Consider the following 14,852-nt stretch of genomic DNA (forward strand, 5'->3'; position numbering starts at 1 on the left):
AAAAGATTTATTTATTTATTTATACAAGAACCAGGGTACAGTCCAGATTTGCAGGAGGGTGAGAGGATTCACCAGAGACAGAGCAGGGAACAGAAGAGGCAGACTGCTGAGGGGAGCAGTGGGCGTGACAGGAGAGGTCTGCCATGCTATGTGGGACCCTTGCAGGCTGGCTGAAACCGAACTGGTACTATAGAGGCTGTGGACATCTTCACAGCGCTGCGCTCAGCAGCCTGCACCACCAGGGGAGGCCCTATGTTAGAACACTTTAATCAATTTTTATATATGCTGAAAAGGTTTAACTTTTTCCTCAATAATGATATTTTTTTCTATGAAGTTTTAACATCTCGAGAGTGGTCCAATGTGTTTTAGCATTTTCCACATATCAAATCATTCTACTGATCAAAAACTTTACTATTTTTGAAATTTGACTTCAAGAAAAATTTTGTCACAGGCTTAATAAATATATACAGATTTTTATAAAACACTAAATTACCCAGACTGATAACTGGAGGTTTTTAAAAGTAGAGATCTTTTCACCGTGCTCAACAATGCTGACAGGACTACAATTTTCAGTTAACCAAGTCTGAGGGTAAAAGAGAACAAAGATGTTAGATCACCTTAACACCTTTAATTTGTCATCAAGAACTAATAAAAGCAGTTTAATAATACTTGAGTCTTTAATGCAAATGAAAAATAAATTAAAGTTTGGTTTTACATAAGTACACTGCTGATGATAAACTTAAAGATTTCTAAAGCAAGTCATTCTAGCACATAACGTTTTTTCTAAGATTCCTCTCTCAGACCTTCAGACCTTCAATACCTTTTTTTTTTTTTGCCTTCCTATTTTGCACCTTTTTTTTTTTCAAAGATAGCCATTTTGTTTTGACACCACATTATTCAAGACCTTTAACATATCTGTTTTAAATAAATGTCTTTCTTTCTTTTTAAAGATTTATTATTTAGGCATACAAGAACTGTGGTACAGGCCAGAGGTGCGGTACTGCTTAGGGGAGCAGCGGGACTTCTCCTCACTGACCTCCCTCAGAGGAGGAGCTCTCCTGAAGGCCTCCCACCTGCGACCATGCAGGCCTCTCTCAGCAAACCTATTCCTTTCAGGACAACTCTTCCTGCCCCTTGTGTCTATGCAAAGGTCTTTTTCTGTTTTATTCCTTCCTTAATAAACCTGGTCTTTAAACATAACTATGATCTCTGTCACGTGGAGAAACTCGCCTGGGAAATCGCCACGTGTTACTGAAACGGGAGCTCTGGTGAAAGCTTTCCAAGAGTGAACCCAAGGGCCCCACACTCCAAACCCACCTACTCCATAAACCACATCAGTGTTAGCTCTCCTGCTTCTCTGCTTTCACAATAAACACGCTCTTTCCTCCCAGCACTTGGTTCAGGTCCGGTTTGTCACCTTTACTCAGTGTCCATCTCTCCTGACAGTGCAAGCTCCATGTCTCCAGGGTCCTCTCTCTGCTCCCCATTGTATCTGCAGGGGAGGCAGATTGCGGAGGCAGGAGCCAGCCAGGGAGAGGGATGCTGGGAAGTGAAGAGGAGGCAAAGGCAGAGAACACTTGGGAGATGCTTCCTGGTTCATTGAGGCAACCATTTCTCAAAGTGCGGTCTGTGAAGCCCTTGAAGTCACCCAGAGCCTTTCATGGGATCCATGACGTAAAACTATTTTCAAAACATCACTTAGACACCATTTGTCTTTTCACTATTTTGGCATTTAATGAGGTAAAATTTAGTAAGAGTGGAGCTTATAGTACCACTGCAGAAGTAGTAATTCCTCACCAGCACTTACCTGCAGAAATAAAAATTAAAGCCAGTTTCACTTGAAAAAGTCCTAGAAAAAGCATTAAAAGTTATCTTCATTATTGTGTCACCCTCAACTCCACATTTTAAAATATCTGGTGTGCTGACCTGGAAGGGCACACAGAGCACTTCTGCGTTCCCAAGCACTGTGTCCCAAGGAACATATTTGTATGAGATGAATTAGACTTTTTTTATTGGAGGGCAATAGCAATATTACTTGAAGGGATGAATGACAAAAACTAAGGTTATTTAAATTGGGTTAATTAGCAGACACTTTCCTCAAAATGAATATCTGTTTCTTGAAGAAAATCAACAATTGGTAAATGATGGTAATTTTACCTGATAAAATATAAGCTGTCAGAGAAAACCACAATTATGAAAAACTGAGTGCATCACTACTTGACAACTTACACTACGAATTTTTCTTTTGTGATTCGTCATTAAAAAATAAAACATTTTTTGATAATTTGATTCCAGTGTAATTAGCATTGAAAATCTATGTAATCTATGTAACTTAGTGAAACAATATATCACCTTTAAAAAGCCATGCATTAGCACAAGTTCCAACCAATGCAACAGGACTATGGAAATGTAAGAGAAAAGGAAATATTCCATGATATTATTTCAGGTTTCACTTTGCAAATAACCTTCCAGGAACTACCACCTGTACAGTTTTAATTTAGTGTCAATATTCACAATTATCTGAAAATACTTTTAGTTTCTTCATTCCTCCAGGCTGCTGCTTCTCCGCCCCCTAAGGTGGGGAGAGAATTTGGAGCCTCCCCTCTCTGTGGATGTCACACTGTTACAGCACCATGTCTCCCTCTCACAGGCTCTGTGGGGTGGTGCAGCCTTGATGACCCCACACTCACCCCCATTCTCTCTCCCCATTTCCTGGGGGGGTGTCCAGGGAAGACAATCAGCATCATCCTGCTCCAGTTACAAAGTCTCCAAGGACCCTCCTGGACTCCTTCTCCCCAGACCCCTGGATGGGGTGTGATGCCCCTCACCCTCCTGCTGCTGCTCTGGGGGCCCCTGGCCCTGATGGAGACCCGGGCGGGTGAGTGCGTGTCCAGCTGGACACTGTTGCCCCAGGAGGGAGGAGCAAGGAGCCCACTGTGGGTGCAGGACCCCAGGAAAGGCTCATCTCCCCCCAACCTCTTGTACCCCTTCAGACCCCTTGTGTTCTGGCCCCTTCTGTCCCTTCCGCCTCCCCTGACTGCTCTGGCCCCCCTGAGTCTGGGCCCCTCCCTGCCCCCAGGTTCCCATTCCCTAAGGATTTTCCACACCGCGATGTCCCGCCCGGGACTCAGGGAGCCCCGCTTCATCGCCGTGGGCTACGTGGACGACACGCAGTTCGGGCGGTTCGACAGCGACTCTCCGGGCCAGAGCGCGGAGCCGCGGGCGCCCTGGGCGGGGCAGGTGGGGCAGGAGGACCTGGACGAGGAGACTCAGATCCAAAGGGACAACGCGCAGTGGTTCAAAGCGCTCCTGAGGGACCTGCGCGGCCGCTACAACCAGAGCGAGGACGGTGAGCTTCGAGGAGCGGTGCCAGGGTCAGGTCACCCCCCCCCATTCCCACCATCAGGCCGGGGTGTCCCGAGTCTCAGGGTCCACTGACCCCTCGAGGCTGGTGGATCTGCCAGGACCCTCCCCCGGGAAGAGCCGGAGGGATGTTCATGCCTGCAGTTTCCTTCTCAGTTTAGGTTTATTCAGGATGAGAGGCGGGGTGACCGCGCGGTGACCTCAGGGTGATCACAGGGGTGGGTCTCAGGGTCTCACACCCTCCAGAGGATGTTTGGCTGTGAAGTGGGGCCAGACCTGAGTCTCCTCGGCGGGTGTGACCAGTTCGCCTACGACGGCTGGGATTCCATCTCCCTGAGCGAGGACCTGCGCTCCTGGACCCCCGCGGACTCGGGGGCTCAGATCACCCAGCGCGCGTGGGAGGCGGCGGGCAGGGCTGAGCGCGTCAGGCACAGTGTGCAGAGCAGGTGCTTCCCGCGGCTCCTCAGGTTCCTGGTTTGGGGAAAGGAGGTGCTGCAGCGCACAGGTAAGAGGGGCCACTAGGCCTCGGACCTCCCCTCTCCTGGCGCCCCACAGGGAAATGGAATAATGGGCAGAACAGCAGCTGCTTTCTGGGCAGAGAGGGAGAGCCCCCCTGGGTGTCATGTTCTGTGCTAGAGAGAGACTCGCCCGGAAGACACCACTTTTCTGGACAGTTAAGGAATCCAGTCTCTCCTGAGGGAGGGGAGGCCATCCTGAAATAACTCTTCCTGGATCCTTTTGACCCAGGAGCCATCCTGGGAAACATGAGTTTCTCTTTCAAGGCCTTGTTTTTGGTCTGAGAACATTTCTGGATCTGACTCCTGCCTTTCTATGTCATTCACCCTCCACCCAGGTCAGGGGGAAAAGTCTGTGTTCTCCTTAAAGACCTGCACCCTCCTACCCTGGGCTCTCACCTGATTATCCCAGATTCGCCAGACTAGGCTGCATTCTGGGTTCTGGCCTCCCTCCCTCTGAAGCAATGATCCTGTCCATTCTGAGGATGGTTGCATGAGGCTGCTTCATGTGCATGTAAGAAAATCAAAGTGTGATATATCTGATTTGTTCCCTCTCAGATCCCCCAAAGATACACGTGACCCTCCACCTCACCTCTGACCAGAAGGTCACCTTGAGGTGCTGGGCCCTGGGCTTCTACCCTGCGGACATCACTCTGACCTGGCAGCGAGATGGGGGGTACCTGACCCAGGACACGGAGCTAGTGGAGACCAGGCCTGGAGGGGATGGAACCTTCCAGAAGTGGGCGGCTGTGGTGGTGCCTTCTGGAGAGGAGCAGAGATACACGTGCCATGTGCAGCATGAGGGGCTGCTGGAGCCCCTTATCTTGAGATGGGGTAAGGAGGGGGACTTGGGCTCAGAGCCTCTTTTCAGGAGAATCAGGAGCCATTCTGAGAACTTCTAAGGGTCAGACTAAGGACTGGGGCCTCCCCTTCCCTTCCCTTCCAGTGCCCCCTCCTCAGTCCTCCAACCCCACTGTGGGCACAATTGCTGGCCTGGTTCTCCTTGGAGCTGTGCTCACTGGAGCTGCGGTGGCTGCAGCTGTGATGTGGAGGAAGAAGTGCTCAGGTAGTGAAGGGAGTGGGGGATCTTGTCCACTGAGGGGTTTCATGTCCCAGGGAGAACTTGCCCTGCCTGGTTAATGGGAAGTACCATCCACACACGTGTGTTGCCCAGTCTGGAGCTGATTGCTAAGGCTCACTCTTTTGTAAAGCACTTAAGAAATTGAATCACAGTTGTTCATCTACATAATTCTGGTGATGGGGACCTGACTCTAATCAAACATCAGAGGGACAGGTCCCTGCTGAGGACAGACCCCAGGAGGCGGTGGGTCCAGACCCCCCTCATGTCCTTTCTTCATATTTCCTGGTCCTGCCCTGATTCATTTGTTACTTTCTGGAAACTCTCCTGTGGTCCAGACTTGGGGATTCCTTTAGGACTTCATGACCTAACTCCTCCCTCGTCTCACATGATGTTTTTTTCCCACAGGTGGACAAGGAGGAAGCTACACTCCAGCTCCAGGCAAGTGTGGATCAGGGGTTTGGTCCCTGAGCCCTGGGGACAGTGCAGATGGAGCCCATGGGGGAGTCCCCCCATCAGTCCCTTTTGCGGTTTCATCTCTTGTGGCTCTGACCAGGTTCTGTTTTGTTCTCCTCCAGGCAGCGACAGTGCCCAGGGCTCTGATGTGTCTCTCAGCCCCTAAGGTGAGACCCTGGAAGCCTGCAGTGGGAGGGGCTGGGGCAGAGAGGATGGGACCAGGTTATGGGGAAGCTGTGAGGGGGACATTCTGAGGATGCCGTGAACTATGGAGAATGTGTACGCTTAGTGATTCACCTGATTTATTTATTTATTTATTTGTTTGTTTGTTTGTTTATTTTTGGACAAGAGCCCCAGCTCTTATGCGGAGGCACAGGAGGGTGATAGGATTCACCAGAGACAAAGTGGGGAGCACAACAGGCAGATGACTGAAATATACTGCTGAGGGGAGCAGTGGGCAAGACAGGAGAGGTCTGCTGCGCCATGTGGGAATCTCCCTGGCTGGCCGGGAATCGAACTTGTGCTGCAAAGGCTGTGGACGCTTCACAGTGCTGCGTTCAACCCGCTGCACCACCGGGAGCCCTGATTCACCTGAATTTATTCCTGAGCAGTGTGAGACAGCTGCCTGTGGGGACTGAGTCTTAGAGAATTTCTCTCGCCCTCATTCTGTGACATCAGGAGCCTCTGGTTTATTTACTTTTGTTTTCTATCTGTCAGAGATTGATTTAATTTTTTTAAATTAAATTTATTTATTTGTTTCCTTATATCGTTAAATTTTATATTATGCTGCAGGGGGCCTTGCTGCCCCAGCCAGATAAGACATTGGAAAGCAGTTAAGTTAAAGGGCCTCACCCCGTGGGGCGGAAGCTACAGAGCCTCACACCGTGGGGCTGAAGATTCCTTGTGCCTCACACCATGGAGCTGAAGATCTAACATTCCTTCACTTTTTGTTCTTGGTCATAAAAAGAAAAAAAATTCCCAAAAAGTACATTAGGCAATAAATTATATGCATCAGTATACTGCAAATAAACGGCGTGGAAAATTATCTGTTTAAAAATTAGTTATTAAACAATTTGGCCCACTTGACAATGGGAGACAATTTATTGTATATATCTGACAAGCACAACTTTTATAGTAAGTCCTCTTTTGCTTTTTTAGAAGTTTCTTGGGAAAGTTTTAAATGAAGTTAACTGTGTTAAGGAGTTTCTAGGTAGAAAAAGTTCTGATAGCTGAGAAGCAGCTGGTCTCCGGCTAAAGCCCATATGAATAGAAGAGTCTTTTGATGCTTAGGCTTTAGCTGATAGGGGTGTACTGGCGGCTCTCCACTGTCTTAGGTAATGGTCTAGCTGAAATAATAAGTTTTAGTGTTAGGTTTGTTTTTTTATTATTAACCTTGAAGGCTACCATCTAGCTGAGACCCGTAGGAGCCAGTAGTCTATGGGAATAAAATACACTAATTGTTTCTGCTTTGCACATGATGATGTAATTTTTCTGATTACTAAAAATGAATAAATAAAGACCTGCTGAGTCTCTCAGCAGAAGAGATTTGCACCTCATCCAGTGTCAGTGTCTCCTCAATCCCCTTCCCTTCAGCCCCTAACATGTCGCCTAGGATGTCTCATCCTTTCAGGAACCCCTGACATGACATTTTGCCGGAGGCTGGTCCCCAGCAGTATAATATTTGACTCTTCTATGCAGGTCTGGTCCTCATAGTTCTCCTACCACCACTTGTGATTCCTCACACAAGCCTGCTGCTTTTCCCTCCCCTATTTTGACCCTTCTCCCTCCCTGTATCCCTCAGATCTAGTGTCAGCTTGCAAGTTTTATCTTTTTCTTGACCCTTTGTTTGGTTTCTGTCTATTCCACATTATTAGTGAGACATTTTGATATTTATCTTCTTCCTTTTAACTTAGTTCACTTAGCACAGTCCGTTCTAGTTCATCCACATCATTCAACCAGCATGAGTTTATCTTTCCTGATGACTGAGTAGTGTCCCACTGTGTGCACGTTCCCATCTTTATAAAAAATTCTTTTACTTCATTGTAGATCTCCATATATCTCCCATCAGTATATCACCCTTGAACATTCACCACATTCCCTTGTGTTCTTCCTCCCCTGTTCTGACCCCCTCCGTCCCCCTCCCTTGCCGTATGCCTCAGATCTATAGTCAGCTTCTGGGTTTTGACTTTTTCCTGACCTTTTGCTTGGTTTCTCTATAGTCTACATATAAGTGGGACAATCTGATCTTTACATTTTTCCTTCTAACTTAATCCCTTGCAGCTCTTTCCACGTTGCCACAAATGGCATGAATTTGTGTTTTTTGATCACCGAGTAGTACTCCATTGTGTAAATATACCAGACGTTTTGATCCATTTGTAGATAGTGGGGCATTTGAGTTGTTTCCATATCTTGGCCTTTGTAAATAGTGCTGTAAATGCTGTAATCCTAGAAGAACAGGTTTCCTTTCAAGTTAGTGTTTCTCTATCTTTTGCATAGAAACTTAGTTGTGGAATCCCTGGATCATATCGTGGATCCATTTTTAGTGAGAAAATGCCACACAGCTTTCCACAGTGGTTAGACCAGCTTTCAGTCCTACCAACAGTCTAAAAAGGTTCATTTATCTATATATCATCTCTGGCATTTGTTGTTTCTGTTTTTTTTTTTTTTTTTTAATGTGTGCCATTCTCACAGGAGTGAAGTATACTCCATCTTCTTGATCCATTCAAGATCCCCTGATTTAAAGCACAGTGAGAAATCACTTCACACCTGTGAGAATGGCCCATATCAAAATGACCAAACAAAGCAAGTGCTGGCCAGGACATGGAGAAAAGGGAACAGTCTTGCACTGTTTTGGGGAATGTAGATTAGTTCGGTCCTGAAGGAACAGTATCCAGGTTTCTAGAAAATTAAAAGTGGATCTGCCATAGCACCTAGCAGGCCCACTCCAGGGTATCTACCTGCAGAGCACAATACACTACTCTGAAGGGAACCTGCACTCCCATGATCACTGCAGCATTATGTACAGTAGCCAAGCTGTGGGAGAGGTGGTACATAGATAATAGAATACTACTCGTCAAGAAACATAAACTCATACCATCTGGGGCAGCATGGATGGAGCTGGAAAGGACTATGCTAATTGAAATAAGCCCAAAAGAGAAAGACAAATACATCACTTACACATGGATATAGGGAAATCAAAGAAAGGGCCAGACTTAATGCAAACCCTTGAGCCCCACGAGGCTGTGCCTATTGCTGACCAGGGCTGCAGACCAGCACAGGCTTCCTGGCCTTGCAGCACTGGATGGTGGACTGACCCTTTCTAGTTTGGCATCGAACTAATTTGACAAAGCCTGACTCCTGCTGATGAGTCCCCCATTGTGTCTTGTTGCACCTACACATCCAGCGGATCCTCCAGCCTCCCCTATTTGCTAGAGCTAAGATGGGTCTTGTACTCGATGGTGCAGATAATTATTTTTTTAAAGATTTATTTGTTTGTGCATACAAGAACTGAGGTACAGGCCAAAGGTGTGGGGGAGAGTGTGAGAGGATTCAACACAGACAGTGTGGGGAATAGAAGAGGCATCTGAGGGGAGCAATGGGAGAGTTAGGAGAGGTCTGCTGCACCATGTGGGTAGCTCCCTGGCCAGGGATCGAACTCATGTTGTAGTGACTGCGGACAGCTTCATAGATTGCATCTTAACCCCTTGTGCCACCAGAGAAACCCCTGTTTTTTATACCATTTCTATATCCAGCCACAGGGCCAGAGTATGACATCTTCCAACAAACTGTAATTCTCTTGATTATAAGAAATCTTGGTGTTTTATCCTTAATTTCCTCTGTGACAATGAGCTGTTATTTTGTCTATAGTTATTCCCAAATGAACCACTCATACTATTTAAATAATCAAGTCTACTGAGAATCATATTTACTGTCACTTCATTACCCTGCATTAAGTATTCCCACCATTTCACTGCTTCTGTGGAGCTGAGAGATTACAGCAAATTATATGACAACATAGGAGAGTTTCCAAACAGCTGGATTCAACTCATTTTCCTGTATGGTCCTTCCTCTTTTTCACCAACATGTTTATCTACTGGATTCACAGAGGCCTTCATCATATACTTACAGATAAGCGAATCTATGAACCTCATCTCTGGAAGATCCCTACTCCACCTGCAAGTCATGGTTTTCACCCTGTGGATGGCTTTCTTCAGAGTCTACCTTATCATCTCTACCCTTCATCTTTCCATTACATCAGCTGGTTTATTTAGGTTGTACATCTCGGTCAATGTCTGCACAATTTCCATTTATGACAGTGATTTTTCATCTCCTCAAATCTTAAGGACATTTATTAATGACTCAGCTCATCATACAGACCATCACCTCTTCTCTAACTACAACTGTGGACAATATTTTACATTGCGGGGTAGAATTGGAGGCTCATTCAAAAATCCTTCTTCTGAAGGGAAGGGGCCACAGTTATATGAGGAAGGTGACAGAAAAAAAGCACAGCAACCAGCAAGAAGTTGTAAAAAATGAGAAATTATTCAGTGGAGAGGTTGTAAAGACTGAGGAGATTATTGCCCAATTATTAAATATTTTTAATGAGGGAAAATAATTTATATTTTCCAGGAGACATAGCAATGGTAGCATTTGAAACTCCACATTGGGGGCCCTGCTGAGGGACGGTCATGCTGAGACACCAAGAGAAACCAACCTCCTGTGTAAATACCAGGAGTGACCTAAAAGGTGACTGTGTCTTCCTAACCAGTCAATCTGTACCTTATTTTGTCTCCTCTATAATTTTTAGAAAGGTGGAGAGAAAATAAATGATTGAGGGGACCAGGTTATGTCCTTTTGCCTTAAGCCACCACATTTATTAAGAAAAACTCATTGTTTTAATAGCACCAAGGCTCAGCACCATGACAAGGAACATGAATACAGTGACAGGTGGTGCCTGGTGTCAGGAGTGAGCTCCGTCTTCCCTGCTGGCCCGGCAATGACCACTTGTAGTACTTTGTTCAAGGGGGCACCCCAATGTGACCACAGGTCCGATATAATCCAGTAGTGACTCTGTGAATGTACTCATATTTCATATGACCCCATTATCTGGGGGCATTGGGAAATGTTACATTTTACTGTAAATAAATAAACTGGAATTAAAAAAAAATATTTATACTACCATGACTTCTCAGATGTGGGGTTATTTAGTTTAACATTTTGATGTTTATTTTTAGAAGCCATTATGTAATAAGGCTAAAATTATGTGAGTGTAAATACGTGTAGAAAGGGAAATGTGATGCCCAAGTAATATATTTCACTGTTGTTTATTTAAAGTAAACTGAGGCACTGCAGTTTTGATATGTTTCAAAGTTATAAATCAATAACTGTCCATGAAGGGAAACGCTGGCCAAGTATTTACCCTGTCGCTGAAGATTGGCTTTGACGTTGTCATCTTCCCCTCACTTTTTCCCTACCTCCTCTGCCAAAAAAATCTAATAAATACATTCATATGTGTTAACATAAATATATCGTAAAAACATGGCTTGCAAACTATTAGCTATTTATGCGAAACCAATAAAAGTTGATTGTGACTTAAAAACACACGCTCACACACACTAATACTTGAAATCTGAATGCAGAGCAGTGGCTACCAGAGGGGCAGTGGGAAGGGTGAAGATAAATCGGGGAGGGAGCACAGTGTAATATGATGGAGGACAATGGTATTTAGGTGTTGGATGTGTGTAGGGTAAATGATTGTCAGGTTTTTCTGCCCTCCTGCCATTAGGATTGATGATGGATCCCTGAGGTCCTGAATTCATGCCTGATGGCCTGACTGCCTGATGGCTTGATGGCCTGATGGACTGATGGTGGACACCTGGATTTTGTTATTACGTTGTTATATTCAGTTGTATTGTTTACTCTTCTGGGCCATGGCTGCAGTATTTATATTCGCCCAGGGAAACTTGTAGGAGGTGAGAAAACCCAATAAAGAGTGAAGATTTGTGGGGGGCTGGGAGGCCTGCGAGCTTCCCGGCCCCCGGCACCCCTGCCTGCCATATACCTGGTTGCTGCACTACATATAAAACCTCAATAGAAGCCTGAAAAAGCCACCTAGGGCTCCAGGAATCTCCTTTACCCGTCTACTCGGATCATAGAGAACCAGGTCTGTGCCTATGTGGCACTACGTTATGCTACATGAATAGCACCTGAGGGGGTGATCATACACTTTTAAAGTATAAGCAGTGATGTAAACTAACACTCCCTCAATAAAGATCTCTGGTTCCTCTTGTTGCAAAGGGCGTCCTCATGTATCTGGGGTCACAATAGCATAATGTGAGAAGGTGGGGAGACCAGCCCAGCCCTGCCCACCAGGCCCCTCCCCACACTGACCTGTGTCTCTCCCTGATGACTTTCCTGCTCCAGCAGAGGCAGTGCTGACTCCACCCCTGCCTGGACTTTGTGTTTTCCTGAGGAATAATGTCCACTTCCCTACTGAAAGTAGACATCCAGACATGAAACTGTTCTTTTTTTGCATTGTTTTTTTTGATGGGTTAATTGAAAACATTCTTAAAACTTGACAGGATTTAAGGAGGAGCCATGAGGACTAGCCAGAACTGTAGGTTTGCTGTGCTGAGTCCGTGCAGGTGGGGGTGGGAGATGCTGTGAAGAGCCAAGGGGGACAGGACCTGTGTCGAGTCGGTGCTCAGTGTATCATGGGCTTTGACGGGGTCACTCCTCAGGGTCATCTCTCTGCTCCTTTGTTCTTGTCCTTCTGTAGCACCTTTCCCAGAAGGACCTGTGATCACAGGGACTCAGACACCACCTGGGCCTGTCCTGTCTCCAGGAATGTGGGTGGAGGCTGCCTATGGCCAGTTCGACCTAGACTCAGGCCAGGGTTGGGTCCTCAGGCCTCATAGTTTGTTTATATTTTATTCTTTGTGTCTTAAACAGACCGATTACAAGTAAGGACATTGAAACAGTAATCAAAGGTTTCCACAAAAGGGCCTCCCTGGTGGTGCAAGGGACTAAGCACCACATTGTGAAAAAATCTGCAGCCTCTGCAGCATAAGTTCGATTCCCAGCCAGCCAGGGAGCAACCCACATGGTGCCGCAGACCTCTCCTGACTCACCCACTGCTCCCCTCAGCAGTGTATTTCAGTCAGTCTGCCTGTTCTATTCCCAACTCTGTCTCTAGTGAATCCTCTCACCCCACACATCTCTGGCTTGTACCCCAGTTCTTGTGTGAATAAATAAATAAATCTTTTAAAAAAAAAGTTTCCACAAAAAACATAGCCCAGAACACCTGTTCTTTCTCATGTTTAAAGATCAGAATTCATGTCCTCCGGGTGTCCCTGTCTCTGACAGCAGCAGGAAGCATCTGTCATTGTCCCCACAGGGCCCAAAGTGGCCCCTGCACACAGGAGTATCTGGTTAGAGAAGAATTTTCAGACTCATCCAGTTTTTGGTAAGAACAGCGGGGAAAGTGACCCAGAGTGAGTGTGTGGGGACAGGTAAGATGGCTATTTCCGGGATGTGGTCAGTGTGGGCCTCACTAAGAAGGTGACCTTTGAGAAGTGACTTGATGGACACCACATGCCCATGAAGATATCTGGGGATGTTCTGTCCAGGCAGTGTGACCTCCAGCCCAGACACACCAGGACGGGAATGTCTGCGTATCTGAGATGAGGCTGTGCACCCACATCATGTAGATCTCCATATTGGAAGGGTTTTGCCTCTTCACTGAGTAAGATGTGAGGTTACACGGCCTTTCTGGACACAGATTCAGCTATGAAACATCTCTTTAGGAGCATCAGTCATAGGATACAGGCTTGTTGGAAGAGAGAGCACTTGGAGAGAGACCACGTAGACAACAAAGGAGAGGCACATGTGGAGAAGCCCCCCTTGCTGGTGTATGTATGTGCATGTGTATACATATATCTATGTACAGCTGTGATATACATGTCACATTTTGTTATTCCATTCATCTGCCCTCCATTACCTGGGGTGTTCCATACTTTGGCGATTGTGAATAGTGCTACAATGAAAACGGGACTCGTCTCATTTTGAATCTGTGTTTTTATGTTCTTCATGCAAATACCCAAATGTGAATTACTGGATAATCTGGGAATTCTATTTTATTTTTTTTGAGAACCTGCCATATTATTTTCCAAAATGGCGGCACCAATTTCATCCCCACCAATAGTGCACAGGGGTCTTTTGGCCCCTAATCCTCAGCGACATTTATTATTTTTTGACTTATTGATAATAGACTTCTAACTTGTATGAGCAGAAAACTCACTGATTGATTTTTAAGTGTGGAAACAGCAGACTAGTCTCTCCTGCCAATCCCAGTCTGGACCCCTTTCAAGTGGGACCTTGTGTTGCTGGGATAAATCCCACTTGATAATGATGTGTGATCCTTTTCATGTTTTATTTAGTTTGGTTTGTAAGATGTTGTTGAGGATTTTTGTGTTTAAGTTCATCAGGACTATTGGTCTTTTTGGTGATGTCTTTCTTTTTGTTTTTAGTATCAAGATAGTGTTGGCCTCATAAAATGTGTGGGGAAGCATTTCCTCATCCTCCATTTCTTTTTAAAAAATTGAGAAGAACATGTATTAGTTCATTTGTGATGGCTGGATAGAACTCATTAGTGAAAATGTCTGCTCCTGGGCTTTGTTTTTTGTAGAAACTTTTAATTGCTGTTTTAATGTCTTTACTTGTAATTGATCTGTTCAGGTTTTCTATTTCTTCCTGATTCAGCCTCACCAGGTTATGTACTTCTAAGACTGAGCCTCTCTGTGCCCCTCCGCTCATGCAGGAGATGGAGAATTTAAGGTTGATTCCAAGGAGGAGGTTCTTTCATCCTTGGAAACCCAAGCAGGAGCAAGTTACAGGGACACTGGAGTCCAAGTTTCCATCGCAAGAGGCTGGGGGAATCTAATATTTGGGAATCTAGGATGCCAAGAACCTAGGAAGCAGCTGTTATGCCCTGGAGACCTGATTGTGTCCTGAGTCGAAAGTCACTCAATGGAAACTAAAAACAAGGACACTGAAACTGACACTGGACTTGGGCGCCCCCTTGTGAGCAGATCCCTGTCCTGCCGCTGGGGGCCCAGGGAGCCTGGGGAGGGCCTGGCTGAGCAGGAGAAAGGGCGGCTCTGGGCTCCTGTGCTCAGCCCTGTGGCCACACGGGGGCGCTGCCGCGCTGCTCCGGATTCTGGGGGAGCCGCCAGGACGGGGTGGGGGCTGAGGTGGGCAGAGTTGGGGGTCCAGGAGGGCGGCGTCCTGGGGTGAGATGCTCTGTGAGGAGTCAGAGCAGCAGGACTCAGAGGAGAGGAGACTCCGGAGCCTGCCCTGGGTGTGAGGTTTCCAGCTTTTCTCCCAGGAACCTCTCTCCAGTCCCTATATTATAAAACGTGAAAAACTGGAAAGTGGAC

At 46.2% G+C, this 14,852-nt stretch overlaps 1 pseudogene across 1 annotated transcript in view; it reads left to right on the forward strand.

The window, feature by feature from the left end:
• LOC311187910 (lathosterol oxidase-like) overlaps positions 1-12,217 on the forward strand; it is a 141,629-nt pseudogene extending 129,412 nt beyond the window's left edge. The window contains exons 3-4 of the transcript in view: positions 9,367-9,904; positions 12,194-12,217. The product of the transcript in view is annotated as a lathosterol oxidase-like (transcript). The remainder of the gene's footprint in view (positions 1-9,366; positions 9,905-12,193) is intronic.
• Positions 12,218-14,852: the final 2,635 nt, after the last annotated feature.

Source organism: Talpa europaea (genome assembly GCF_964194135.1).
Source record: "Talpa europaea genome assembly, contig: HAP1_SCAFFOLD_42, whole genome shotgun sequence".
NCBI classification, from domain to species: domain Eukaryota; kingdom Metazoa; phylum Chordata; class Mammalia; order Eulipotyphla; family Talpidae; genus Talpa; species Talpa europaea.